Genomic DNA, 15,360 nt, shown 5'->3' with positions numbered 1-15,360 from the left:
AGGTCACTCCTAAAATTGCAAGAACAGACAACAAGGATGCTACTTAGAGGATCAGATCTCAAAAATTTCAATCAAACCAATTTCAAAGCTAATCCAGTTTTAACCACCCTTCTCTCTACACCCCATAAACACACAGAGCTTCAATGCAGGTCCACACAAGACACCTAGGAGGGGGCTCATTACTTGTATCTTTCTAAGACAAATATTTCAACCTTTATTATATATGTCAAACTCGACACTCAGTTATAGGTCTCCTGGTGAAAAGAAAATCATACTTGTCCAAGACCAAATTAAAAGCTTCTGTGTCTGAAATATGCACCAAATATTGATAACTTTCCCAATTTATCCAATCTGTATTTATTGACTGCTTTGTGTGCCAGTCCCTGGGCTAGGGATCTAAGGATGGATGGGACTTGAATTACGTTAATCTACGTGGAGATAGATAAACAAATACACTACAACAGAATGTAATACATGGTTATTAAAGGTATGTTTAAGGTGGAGATCAATTTTGTCTAAACAAATTGAAAAGGCTTCACAGAGGAGATATTTTTGAACCAAAACTTAGGGAATGCATCTTATTCCAGACAGAGAAGGAAGTTGAGAAAATTCTAAGCAAAGGGAAATAGAAAAGTACTAAGCAGTAAAAGGCTTTGTGTGATGTCCTATGGAAAATGATAAGTAATTCAAACATAGGATATATGTCAGGAAGCAGTGACTGAATTAGAAAACTAGGTTAGACTCAGATAAAGATCAAGGAACATATTCTGTAGACTAAAGGTTTTTAAACCTTTTAAAAAGAACTATCTTCAAACACATTTTAATGCAAAACGTAATAATAATAACTACAGAGCTTATCTGGTAGAAGGGCAGTAAGGAAGCAGAGTCTATCCACCCTGCCTTACCTTGACTTCCCCCTCCTGGTGGTCCTTCATAGAGACCTAAAGCAGCCTAGCCCTCCAGGTGCAGTTATCAGCAAACTGTTACTAGTTTGCAGTAAGTGTAGAAATTGAGAGTAAGCACTTAGAAACTCTATATTATAACCTAATAGAATAATTTTATGTTGTTAAATCTAATAAAATTTTGTGGTTTATACTTAGATTTTTAAAAAATTTCATATTTCTAACAATTCATTTTTATTGTATTTATAAAATTATTAGTCTAAGATGAATGAAAAATACCATTCCTTCAACACACACAGTTTAAGAAGCACTGCTCCAAAGATTCCACAAAAGATCAGATTTGTAACCTAGGAAGTCAGAAAAATAACTAATGGCTATTTAGAAGGAGAAAACCAATTGGCAAATATAAAGAATAAATAATATGAAAAAATAGATAATATAAGGGTTATTTGTTTAAATGGTAAGCATCTGGTGAATAAGGATTATTATGTTCACAGAAAAGAGAGATTTCTTCAGGCTAAAGTAGTCAAGTAAGGTTCAGATACGTAGTAGATTTTTAGAGAGAGGAAGACCTTAAGCGTCAATTTCCATAGCTAAATTAATTAAGCCAACAAAATTTAATATTACTTATTACATATGTAACATTATTTACTGAAATATCTACTACATATTGGTGGCAGGAATACAATACTGAACATAGGACATGGTCCCTTCATTATGTTGTACACTTTAAACTTATATAGTGCTGCGTGTCAATTATATCAATTATATATAAATAAAGTCTGCCATCATGACAGACATTAATCAACCAAAAAAAAATAGATGCTTCATTTAAAACTATTATAAGTACTACAAAGGAAAGTCACATGGTACTATGAAATCATGTAATATAGAGATCAAATAGATTCTGGAAGATGAAGGAAGGATTCCCTGAAGAAGTTATATCTTGGTTGAAATCCAAAGACTGAGCAGAAAGTAACCAGGCAAAGGAAGGGAAAGAACATTCCAGGTAGAGAGAACAGGTATATGAGGAGGGTGGGGCACGCACAGCTCACAAAACACAAAGGAAAGGCAGTATGACTGATGCATAGAAAGCAAGGAGAAAAGTGACAAGAGGTCAAAAAGCTAGATGGGCTAGTTTATTAAAACTTCTATAAGCAACAACATGGATGAATCTTGCAGACATTACGCTAAATGAAATAAACCGGTCACAAAAGGACAAATACTATGTGATTCCACTCATTTGAGAAACTGGGAGTAGTCAAAATCATAGAAACAGAAAGAAAGGTGGGGCACGGGCTGGAAGGAGGGAGGAATGGGGAGTCATTGTTTAATGGGTACAGAGTTTCAGTTTTGCCAGATGAAAAAAGTTCTAGAGATGGATGGTGGTGATGGTTGCACAACCATGTGAATGTACTTAATGCCACTGAACTGTACACTTAAAAATGGTTAAAACTGTAAATTTTACATTATGTAACCAGAGTTGGTTTCTACCACTTCGAACTAGACCCTTATGAAATTGGTATGTGGAATAAATGAGTCCATAAAACACAGAACTGACTGGATCAAGGTTGGGAACATCACAGTGCAGACCTCTATCTCATGCTGAGGTTGGCCATCTTTATGCAATAGGAGACAGCTGATCAAACTGTGGCCTGTTGCAGCAGGACTCACCACTACTGAGGCACGCTGCAAAAAGAGACGTAGTAGGGAAAATGTGGGATGTAATGAGTGTTGGCTTAATACGAAACTACTTAATATGAAATATGGAAGATATTTAAAATATTTCAACCTGTAAGATTATACTAGTGCATACTGAAGATTATCAGTCCTGATTTAAACTGGTCAATCTGAAAGCACTGGGAAGAAAATACTGCTTTTGTAAAAAAGGTTCCTTTTGCCTAGAGCCTGCACAGGAGCCTTGCTGAGTTGGGAAACTATCCAGGGCTAAAATAAAAATGATACCACAAAGGCAGAAAGGCAGGACCTACAACTACGGATAAGACTGAGACATAAGAGAGTCCCCTTGATCCCCCGAGGGTCCCCCAAGCACCTTTGTTAGGCATTCCTGGCCTAATAAAGCTCGGCTACAATCCAGAAGCAAGGAGTAGACTAATACCTCCCTTTCCTAGGCCCTATTTCAAATTAAGTGAGCCAATAAATTCCCTTTTCCCCCCTTTGGCTGCAATCCATTTATGTTGGATTTCTGCCCTTTACAACCAATATTTAAAAACTAAAGCACTGTTCTTTTCAAAAGGATCACCGGGGGCACTACCCCAAATCTACTGAAACAATCTCCAGGTCAGGGTATCTGCTATCTCTTAATAAGTGTTCCAGATGATCAGGTAAATTGGGGAAATACTGGCTTAGGCTAGAGTTTAACACTCAACAAAAGTCTAGTTGTCTCCTCCTATACTGTATGAAATGGTAGTTGTTATTTCCCAGTAACACAGAGAAAGGACATTATAACAATTTTTATTTAGAACATACTATATGCCCACAACTGTACCAGAATCTAACATAATATACGGTGACACTAAAAGTTTAAGATCTTGCCTTGCCTTTCAGGATCTTGTGGGGTTTTTTAAAAAAAATTCATTATCATTTATTTTATTATTTTTTTCTTTTTGGGGGGGGTAACTAGGTTTGTTTGTTTATTTGTTTGTTTGTTTATTAATGGAGGTACTGAGGATTGAATCCAAGACCTCGTGCATGCTAAGCATGTGCTCTACCACTTGAGCTATAGTCTCCTCAACCCCTGCCAGGATCTTGCGTTCTTTAATCTGTAGAAAAGACAAGCCCCACAGATAGATCAGGGACTGCTGAACCTGTGTGATCAACAGAATGATGTAAGGATATTTTTGGTACATGAGAGGTGGCAGACATGGGATTTAAACCCCTATCCATTAGACAACAAAGCTATTCCCAAAATACAGTCAGAGTAAAATACAGTCCCTTCTCAATATAAGGTAAAGAAGCACAAAAAGTAAAAATCAGGTATAATGACTATAGTCCATTAATTCAAATTTGGATTTGACTTTGCAATTTATTAAAATATGAGCACTAACCCTAACAAGGAAACTGTTCGTATGTTTGCTCAAAGTAAAAAATAAGCATGACCGATTCGCTGAAGTGTTTCATTCTTCTATTCAGGGATTCTTTTAGTTTACCTACATTGGTGAGATAAGATATATTCAGTTTTAAAAAAAAAAAGAGTCAATTCTTACAAGTAAACCTTGCCTCCTGTGCTGATGAAGCCTCAGAACTACATGACACTGCTTGTGGGGAATATATATGGTAAAATGGAAAGATGCCTTAGGGTTGAAGTCAGGCTTGTCTGGGTTTGAAACTGAGTCCTATCACTAATAAATTCTATGATTTTGGCCAGATATCCTTGAGTCTCTGTTTCTTTATATATAAAATGAGCTAATAATATTTATATGAGGGTGGGTGAGGCTGATATATGTTTGCATTTTGCAATGTGTCTGACAGATACTCAAAAAAAAGTTTATTCCCTCTCTCAGTATGGGATGTTACATTGAGTAGGTATGCTGTAAATAAATTCTGGAATAAGGCGGGATATGTATAAGCTAACAAACACAGAAGATGATGGTTGTTACTTTTATATTGGATATATAAATTCTGAAACAATTTCATGTGCACTTACGGTTTTTTTAGGTACTTAACACTTGCCTGATATACAGCAGCCACTCAAATTTTTGATGATTCTTCCGTTAGATTTCTTGGACCAAGAGTCAAGATAATCAAATTCTAGTTTTCATGACCCTGGACAAACCATGTCCCTCCTTTAGGCTTCAATTTCTTCACTGAATAGCTGACCTAACAGTCACAGAGCTTGAGAGTTGGAAGAAATCTTAGAGATCACCTACTGCAACCCTCTTGCCTAAATCACAGAGCCAGTGAGTGGCAGACTGGGACTTGAATGGGGACTCCTAACCACCAAGCCGTAATTCTTTCCACACACACCATGGTGCTTATAAGGTCTCTTTCACCTTCTTGTCTATGAAATATTGGAAATTGAACTACTGATCTTTACAGAGTACCATCCAATTCTGAAAATTCTGAAAAATCACTAAATCAACAGCCTAAGTTCTATCTTTATTAAAACCAGAAGACATAGAAGAATAAACAAAATTGTCAGTATTAATCCTACTTGGCATTTTAGGGAAACTATGATACAGACACCAGAGGATGAAAATCCTTTCAATTGTGAGGATACATCAAATATTTAAATAGAGAGAGGATCTATTCTGAAGTCTCCCTGACTTCATCTTCTTCACAATTAAATGGAATTATAATCACTGGTCCACAGAACCGGTAGACTGGATCACTACCATTCTGAGACACCCACATGTCTATTATCTTGGTAACCCTTACTGTACCTTAGTGCACAATGATTTTTTTTTTTTTTTATTCAATGGTCTCTTTGTAGTATTCCTAGTTTATCTCCCTGGGACCTTTCACACTGTTGACTAATCCTTTCTTACTGAAACTTACTGTTGTTCATTTGGCATTCAAAACACCACTTTCTTCTGACCTTGCTTATAATGTAGCTATTCAAAGTATAGTTTACTGGCCAAGAGCACAGACTCTGGACCTAGACTGCCAGACTTCAAATCCTGGTTCTACCACCTGCTAGTTCTGTGACCTTGAATAGGTAACTTAACATTTATGTGCCTGTTTCCCCATTTGGGAGGATTACATGAGCTTATGTGTACATAAAATGCAAAGTAAATGCTACACAGATATTGCTGCTGATTTTGTTCCCTTCCTTAGTCTCTTCCTCGACTGCATTTCTTTGTCCTCCACTACTCCACCTGTGGGATTCCATCCATGCAAAGGGGTCTTTACTTCTCTTTACTCTAACTAGTGAATTCCTTCTCAATCTTTAAGATGCAGTTTAAACGTCATTCTCTCTCTGGAGCCTTTCCGAAGATCATCTCCCTCCTTCTGCCTTGCTAGTCAATTGTTCCTGCCCTTGTGTTCCCATATTACTCTGAATATATTTCAACGAAAGCCCTTGCTACATTAGGTTGAATGAGGATGAGCCATTTGAAGCTGCCTATATTAGACCATTTCAGACCTATAAAAATAGCAATTTTACATGATTCATCCCAATAACATCTCTAAATTTCTGCTGCTTCCTCTCTCCCTGCATGAACTCATAACAAGGATTATATGGTATTATTCTTTAAAAATATGTATTTAATAGAATATTTCAGATATATAAAAAGGGATAAAGAATAACGAATGGACACCCAAGTACCCACAATCTAGTTGAAAAAATATTTACCAATACAATTTAAGCCCCCTGTGTGCTCATCCCAGCAATATTACCAGTCTTTTCTCCCCACCCTACCCTTCAGAGATACCCACTATCCTTACTTTGGTGTTTATCATTACCATGCATTTCCTTAAACATTTATTATGTAAGTAGGCTTCCCTAAACAATACATGAATGTTAAACTTTACATAAATGAGTTCTGCCATTTACTTCATTTATTCAACTTTTTATTTGAGACATTCACCCAAGTTACTATATAGATTTAGTGCATTCATTTTCATTATTGTATGGGATTTAATTAGGTAAATATACTATAATATTTTCATTCTTTTATTAATAGATATTTGAACTAGTCTGAATTTTCTGCTATAATAATGTATAAATATTTTTGTAAGTGTCTTTATACGTGCATAGGAGAGTTTCTAAAGGGTATTTACCTAGGAGTGGAACTGTTGGATTGTAGGTTATATGCATTTTAGTTTTAATAGATATTGCCAAATTGCTCTCACTATGGTTGTGCAATTTCTGTTCCCATCAACAGCGTCTAATTCCCTTAACTCTACAGTCCTATCATTATTTGGTATTATCAGACTTCTTAATTTTTGCCAATCTAATAGGTATGAAATGACATCTCATTAAAGCTTTAATTTTCCTATAGGAATTAATTACCAGCAAATGGCTAATAAACATTTAGTCTGCCTCTTTTATACCTTGTTATTTTCCTTCTGATTTGTCTCTTTCTAACCTATTCGTAGGAAATTTTGTTATTACAGATAGTAATATTTAGCTATTATATGTACCATATACATATTCTTTAGCTCTGTGGCCTATCTTTACACTTTAAAAATTATGGCATTTCATCTTTGTCACTCACTATATATATCACAGTGTCTGGCAGCTAGTAACTAATAAATATTTGTTGAATGAATGAATAAAAAGCTGAAAAAACACACATAAAGACAGTTTTTAAGCTCTTATTTTGGAAGTGTGACCCTTTATGCCTATTAGGTTTTATAAAGTTTTATAATGAAAGAAATAATTTAATCTAGCTCGAAGACTTTCTGGCAGTCCCTTGAGATAACTGGAGACAAGACAGAACACCAAAAAATCAGGACTGGAAGTCCAAAATTTTAAATTACCTAAGACAAATAGTTCTCTGCTCTCTTTTTAGATTATCTCCAAGAACAAGTATGCTGGTGCTCATATTTTCTATCATACTTTATAGAACATAATGACTAAAATAGCCTCTATTCCCATCAGGTTTCAATGCCCTATAGGAAAGTCTACAAAAGCATGAGTGTAAAGCAGTTACAATAAATAAGAAAATACTTCGAAATGTGCCTGTAATACATCGATGAGCAATAGACATAGTGATAAAAATGAAATTACAGTATGTATATGCTTTAATTTTAAAAGCTAACAACATCTGTAATAAATACTGTAACATCTATAGTAAATACTGAGGGGAAAAATAATGCAGCAGCATTTATTTGCTTTGAAATTTAAGGAAATTTATATATGATGACTTGCAGCAGAACCAGCAAGAGGTTCGAACAGCACAGTCTTAAAAAGGAGGTCATAGGAGACAATGAATCATTCTGGACAAAACCCAGACTCTGTAGCAAGAAGACCTGGTTTTCAGTTGTTCTGACATTTACTAACTATTTGACATTGGGCACATCATTTTTTTTTAAATTGAAGTACAGTCAGTTTACAATGTTGTGTCAATTTCTGGTGTACAGCACAAAGCTTCAGTCGTATAGGAATGTACATATATTCATTTTGATATTCTTTTCACCGTAAGTTACTACAAGACATTGAATATAGTTTCCTGTGCTATACAGTATAAACTTGTTGTTTATTTTATATATATTAGTTAGTATCTGCAAATCTCAAACTCCCAATTTAATCCCTTCCCAGCACCTTCCCCTCCAGGTAACCATAAGTTTGTTTTCTATGTCTGTGAGTCTATTTCTATTTTGTAAATAAGTTTGTTTGTCTTTTTTTTGAGATTCCACATATAAGTGATATCATATGGTACTTTTCTTTCTCTTTCTGGCCTATTTCACTTAGCATGACATTCTCCAGGTCCATCCATGTTGCTGCAAATGGCATTATTTTATTATTTGTTATGGCTGAGTAGTATTCCATTGTATAAGTATACTACAACTTCTTTATCCAGTTGTCTGTCGATGGACATTTAGGTTGTTTCCATGTCTTGGCTATTGTAAATAGTGTTGCTAAATGAACACTGGGGTGCATGAATCTTTTTGAATTAAGGTTCCCTCTGGACATATGCCTAGGAGTGGGATTGCTGGATCATATAGTAAGTCTATTTTTAGTCTTTTGAGGAATCTCCATACTGTTTTCCATAATGGCTGCACCAAACTACATTCCCACTAACAGGGTAGGAGGGTTCTCTTTTCTCCACACCCTCTCCAGCATTTATCGTTTATGGGCACATCATTTAATCCATTTGCACCTCAGTTCCTTATCAGTAGTTAAAATGATGTGGCATTCTGCCTAACAGGGTTAGTATATGTTTCAAATTAAGTAGAACAATGTGTGACATCCTTCAATAATATGCAAATGTAATTATGTACCCTTCTTCACCTTCCCCTCTTCCCAACAACAGCAATCTGTATAACTGTGTGTGATTTTTGTTTTCCCCCAAGCAGGGCTCAGTAGAGCTAGTATAGGCAAGAGAGAGGTCAGTTTGGGATTTTGCCCAGACAAGGACAGACGGACAATAGAGCAAGGGAATAAAAGTTAACAGCAAGAAGGTGAATGAAATAAGTGAGAAACTAAGAAAATTAAACTGGATAGGGCAGGAAGTGAAGATAGGCCTTGGTGAGGTCAAAGAAAAGATCTAGTAGGGATAGTCAAAGGTCAGGTAGGAGGAAAATTTTTGAACAAAGCTACATGTCTTCATTTATAATTTCAAAGGTGGGCCATCTCTGGGTAAGAAGAAGGTCCATGGTGTGACTATGGGAGTTGATTAGCTAAACAGATGATCACTTCAGTTGAAGAGGCCAATATACTGAAAAAACAATCATCCATGTGAATACTGCAGTCACTCAAGATACAGCCAGAAAGAAGACTGTGTGCTAGGTCCTAAATGATAGAGAAGAGCTATATACAAGATGAGAGTGGTACAGCCCTTGTGCTTGAGTGCACAGAGATTTTAAGAAGGTGGAGAAGTAACGGTCTAGGAATGTGTGAAATAGTGGGACATAAAAAATTACAGTCATCCTTATCTCTCTCCTTTTGCAAGGAGTTGTCTGGGAGAATGAGCTGCACCCATTCAAAAGGGCTACAAAGCAAACAAGCAAGCAATCTTACTCTCTACCACTTGGGAGAGAGCCTGGCTTCCATTTAAGGTCAGAACACACATAAAACATCCAGTAAAATGGTTAATAAGGTAGGAAACAGGGGTTTCAGAGAACAAGTGGAAAGATTTGAGAGGAAGCAAACAAGCAGGACTCGGAGGGAGGAAGAGGAAGCCAAGTCAGCACAGAAACAACAGTCCAGAAGAAAGATAAATGATTGGAGGGGTTGGGACAAAGATAACAGATGATAAGACTTGCTGGGTTTATATGGCCAAAGGTTATCAAAATAATTAGTTCTAGCAGTTCCCTTGATGGCTAGGAGTTAGCACTAAGGTCTTGGTAATGGTTTGGTTAAACTTCTTCATTTACAGATGCGGGGGTAGGGGGAGCAACATTTGAGTACCTATGTAACCAACATTATGTAAATTGCCATACACATACTATCTTAGTTAAGCTGTACACCTATACTTTCCCTCATTTTATAAATGAGGGAACTGAGGATCACAGAAGCAAATACAGCCCTGGAGTGTATAACTAATATTTAGTGACACTGAGGCCCCAGGCTTCTTTTTCAAATCTAAATCAGTATGGCAGTATAAAAAAGACAATTTGAAGTTAGAGCATCTTTAGTCACTTTCTACCAGTATGTTTTTGAACTCCACTAAGCCTACCTACCAAAGATTAAGATTTGTATTATTAACTACAAAATAAATCCCAGTAGTTATTTTTTTAACTTAAACCTGGCCTATATATGAACTTATTTTCAAATGTGGAATTTCTTACTTGGTTTACTTCAAACACAAATCCAAAGTTTCCGAATTAATGCCTATAGATTTTACAGATAGGAAACTGAGGTAGAGGGAGAATGTACAATCTATAGCTCCCCAGTATACCTAGAATCAAATCCAAACCCCACAGTTTCAGGTCTCTAATACCACGGCCCCACCTCTCTAGCCACATCTCTCACTACTGACTTAACGCAAATACAATACTCAAACCCGTGGCAACTATCAATTTTTAACAAACATGTCCTATCTATAATTTCCCCATTTTGTATCTCCGCCTAAATTATTTAATCTATTTAAATTTGTTCTCCAAGGCCCAAATGAGATTCATCTTGAGTGTAAAGCCTAACCTTGTTACAAATGTTGAGAAATGATGACTCCATTCTCTGAACTCTTTCATCACTTTGCTTTACCTCCTTCAGAGTACTTATTGCCTTATAATTTAGGTGAGCATGAAAAAAATTTCATTTCTGCCAGCAGAGCTTAAGTCCCTTAAAGGTAGGTGGAAGAGAATTAACATTTACTTTGCATTTTTGAAGTGCCAACTGTTTTTCTAGTGTGTGTGTGTGTGTGTGACACCCTGTGAAGTAGAAGTTTATTTTTTACACATAAGGACACCAAAAGTCACAGATGTTAAAGAATTTGCTTATAGTTCTAAGGCTGGTAAGTGACAGAGCCTAGATTTGAATCTTCATCCTTCTAACCCAAAGCCTAGACTCTCACGACTATATTCTTCCCAGAAACCACAGGTATATCCTTACTACTGATTGTTTCTTATCCATCCACTGACCATCAGGGCAGAAAACTCAACAGATTTGTCATTAAGTATTAGCAGAAAGTATTTGATAGAGGGTATTTGCCTTCCTACTAAGAACAGACTCTTCAGAGAAAACAGAATGATTAATTTAAGACCTGAATAAAGATGAAGAGATCAGAGCCCAGCTTCTAGGAAGGAAAAGTCAAAAACCATTACTTTTCCACTCTTGTGTTTAAAAACTCCTCCTCTGAGGTTTCTGCCATCTGGCTAAATCACTCCCTACCCCTCCTTCTCATCTGTCACCTTTCACCCTCACGATTAATCCCCTATATTCACTGCACCTGGGTCACGATCGCCCTCTCTTCCCCACATCCTAGCATCCTAAGCCACTTCACTATCCATGCAGAAGGCTTGTTCAATACAATAGCCTCCCAGTTCCTTGTCAAACTCAGCCACACTGACCTTCACCTCTGCTGTACCTCAGCAACTCACACACAGAGACCTAGCTGTCACTTAGGAGAGCTCCACATCAGACAATTTAACTCTAATAGTCCACTTTCTGAACACAATCTTTTTAAAAAAACATCTTACTTCCACCACATTTGCTCATTGATCTAACTCAAGAAATTACAAAATCTTTCAGTCCTAAACTGAAATCATTATCCAGTGTTTCCCATCTCAGTTAATGTTACCACCATCCTCCAGGTCACCCAAACCAAAAATCCGAGCAACACACTGGACTCCTCACCCTCTGATCTACACACCCAATCATAAAGCCTCACAGATTCTCTCAACTTCATCCCTCTCTCCTCATCCCCATAACCACATTTTAAAAAATATTATTCAAGTATGTCTATAAAAAAAAAAAAACCTTTCAGTGATTAGAAAAAATCACCGATTAAATTCATTTCAAGATACTAATGCATACAAGGTTCATCATGATATGGCCTCTGACTATATCTCTGGCCTCACAACTTACCATTTACATCTTCTTGCTATGTTCTCGGCAGTCCCAAACTGCTCGCGGTTCTCTAGGCAAGCCATTCCTTTTCTCACACTGATGTCCTTCCTCAAGCTAGTCTCCTTGTCTGAAGTGCACTTTTTACTCTTCTTTGACTGACTTACTTCTACTTACCATTTAAGACTTGGGTCTTGGTGTTCCCTCAAGTCCTGGGCTAGTCTAAGTGCCCTCACCTTGGTGCTACCACAGCATCACAGGCATAGCTCTTGCCTTTTATTCTGAGATGACCTACTTTAGCAGTTAACTTACCAACTCCATAAGGATTAGAAATATATTTTATTCATCTCTGTCTACCCAACTATACACGTATGTAACATAGTACCTGATACACAGCAGATACATAAGTACAAAGGTTAGAAGATGTTGAGTTTACATTTTCAGTGGGATATTCACACCAGTTCTTTCTCACAGGGTTTTTCAGTATTTCCTACCATTAACTCCAAGTCCTTTGAAGAGAAGGAACAGGAGCTCTTCCTGAGTCTGTACAGAATGATGCTATACAAAGTTGTACCCAACTTTCATAAAAAGGGAAACAGCATTTGCACAAACATACCAGAAATCAAAACTTGACATGTGTGCTGCAAACTTCAAAACCACTCACCAATTTATAAAATGAAGATACAAGAACAAAGATAAAGAAGCAATTCTGACTGCCAGTATGTGCTTGTCTATGTTATGAAAACAGTGAAACTTCACTTAGAATATAAACAGGGTCCCAGGTACAAGAGCTTGGCATTTTATCCAAAAGGCCACCACATCTCTGCTAAGCTTAAAAAATTACTAACCTGCAGGATTGCTTAGGCAGGGGTTTAGGATGTTGGTAAAGACCCTTTTAAAAAACTTAACCCCACCTACAAAGGCTAAGTAATGAAAAAGCAAGTAAAAAATGATGCTGGTAAGTGAGCAACAACAACAAAAAAAAATGTTCTTTTTCAAAGTAATTTTGGGCCTTCTGTTGGCAGTTAGAAATGGAGCAAAAAGTTCAATGTAATAAAGCATTTTCCTCTCCAACTTAATATTAAAGTGCAGTCTGGCACCAAACTAGGTCTCAATTTTTTTCCAGTGTAAAAAATAATAAGCTTTTCTATTTGCATGGTGCAATGTAGCACTTTCGATATACATTAGCTCATTTGATAAAGTGTTTACAGACATCTAAAAAACTAAGGGGAAACCCAAACATTTCCACAAAATAGGAACGCTTTTACTTGGTTTAAACAAACAGTACTAGATGTCTTTTTTTTTTTTTTTTTAAGTTCAAAATACAGCACAGATATGAGGAAAGGAATAGAGCACTTCTTATTTAAGCAGGTCAGTCCCTGGGGCCAACAGAGCTTCTTGGAGAAACTTAATAGATTTTGTCTTCTGGCTCATATTAAGAGGCTCTCCTTTAAAGGGGATACGGGCAAACTAGAGTTCATTCAGAGAAGGGATTGGATAACCCCAGCATATGAGAAACAACTGAAGGAAGTGGAATTAGTGAAGACAAGACTTCGGGGCCATGATTACTATCTTCAGAGATCTTAATGGCTATCCATAAGGGAAAAGACCTAGGAAGAATGGGAGGCAGCTGTTTCTTTCAACCAAAAAAAAAAATTTTTTTTTCCCTAAAAACCAAAGCTGTCCAGGAACAAATGGGTTTCCTTGGGAAGAAATTAGTTTTCCATCACTGGAGAGGGTGTTCAAACAGGCTGGTCAAATTACTAGAGTAAAATTTGGGATTTTTGAAGCTACTTTGGTATGGGATGGGAGAAAGGGACCTTGGATGACTTTTAAATTCCCTTCCAGTCTGGAGATGTTCTGGGTTCATCCATCTCCTGGAAACTCCTTTTCATTCCTCTTGGGCTGGCCCTCCTGGCTGCCGGTTCACCTCGGTGCCCAGCAGCTCCCGCCCCTCGTCTGAGGTTTGAAACCTGCTCTCCCCGCCCGTTTCCGGCGGCACACGTGAGTTGTCCCGGCGCAGATCCCGCCGCGCCTCTCGAGTCAGCGCCGAGGACCGCGGCTGACAGCTCCCCGCCTTTCGCACCCCAGACCACCGGTTGGGCCACGCCGCCCGCCGTCCTCGGTTCTCGCCGGCCCCGAACCCGATCTGGCCCGCGAGGACCCACAGGCATCTCTCAGTTCCCGCGTCCCAGCAGACTGACAGCTACGCCGACTCCCGGCCCTCGGCCCAAAGCCAACACTCTCCGGCCGACCTTGCCCCAACTGGCCTGGACACAGCGACCCCCGCTCGCACCGCCCATGATGCCGACCCTCCGGAGGTCCCCGTGTCTTTGGGTTTCCCTCACGCGGCTCCCAAGGCGCCCTTATTGAGTCAGGGCCGCGGGCCGGACACTGGGCCCCGCCGGCCCAGTCACGGATGCAGAACGCGCCGCCGGGGCTCGGGGCCCGCTGACACGGCGGGGGACGGCCGCGGCCGCACTCAGACCCTAGACAGACGAACAGCCGGGCCCGAGGGGCGGAGGCAGCGGCCGCGTGGGTCCCGGCGCCGCCTTCTCGCCCAGGCCCCTCAGGACGCGGGCTTTCCCGGACAGGGGAGGCGGCCGCGAAGGCGCTTACCTGCGAGCGCAACGGCGGCGCGGGGCGGCTCACTCCCTGCCCGCCGCCATGTTTCCGCTGCGCAGCCAGCGAGGGAGGACGCGCGAAGGGGGCGGGCGGGGGCGGCTCCGGAGAGCGGCGGCGGGCGGCGGGCGGACCGCTGGGGGCTCGACCTAGGCGGCGGCGGCGGCGGCTGAGGCGGAGGCGGGGCGGGGGCTCCACGGCCCCGCCCCCCGGGCCTCCCGCCGAGGGGGGGCGCGTCCCGGCCTTTGGGCCCGCGCAGGGGGGCGGGGCGGCACTGCGCTGGGAGGGCGCCGCCGAGCGGCCGGGCCGCGCCAGCCCGGGCGGTCTCCAGCCACCCGCCTGCCACCCTCGGCCGGGGAGCCCCCGCCCGTGCCTCCACCAGCCCTGCGCACTGGGTCTCACGGTTCGGTAAACTGAGGCCTGGAGAGGGCTCGAGGACTCGAGTTCGAACCCCGCCGCCGCCTTAGGTCACAGCTCCGAGGCACTTCGTGGGCCGATGGGGGAGACCGTGGACCCAAGGACGGTCAGGTCAGGTTGGCTGGCGCACGGCACCGCCTCGGGCGAAGAGCGGCCGCTCCGAGGCGCGAATCCCCGCCCTGCTCTGTGTGATGGATGACCTTGAGCGAGTTACCGCTCGTCTCTACCCTAGGGCCCTCATCTGTAACGGGATAGCATTTAATCCAGAGGGTTGGTGTGAGAGTA

General features: G+C 40.2%; 1 protein-coding gene across 12 annotated transcripts in view; it reads right to left on the bottom strand.

Moving 5' to 3' along the window:
* The window catches only part of SCMH1 (Scm polycomb group protein homolog 1), a 145,091-nt gene extending 130,288 nt beyond the window's left edge, over positions 1 to 14,803 (bottom strand). For 3 of the 12 annotated variants that reach the window (XM_074376703.1, XM_074376714.1, XM_074376706.1), the window contains exon 1: positions 14,656 to 14,797. The gene's annotated coding sequence lies outside the window, so the exon portion shown is untranslated. Of the gene's footprint in view, positions 1 to 14,655 lie in introns of all 12 variants that reach the window. The other 9 variants (XM_074376707.1, XM_074376708.1, XM_074376715.1 and 6 more) reach the window with 8 other exon arrangements.
* Positions 14,804 to 15,360: the final 557 nt, after the last annotated feature.

Source organism: Camelus bactrianus, chromosome 13 (assembly GCF_048773025.1).
Source record: "Camelus bactrianus isolate YW-2024 breed Bactrian camel chromosome 13, ASM4877302v1, whole genome shotgun sequence".
Classification (NCBI taxonomy): Eukaryota; Metazoa; Chordata; class Mammalia; order Artiodactyla; family Camelidae; genus Camelus; species Camelus bactrianus.
This window is presented reverse-complemented; position numbering and strand designations above follow the sequence as displayed.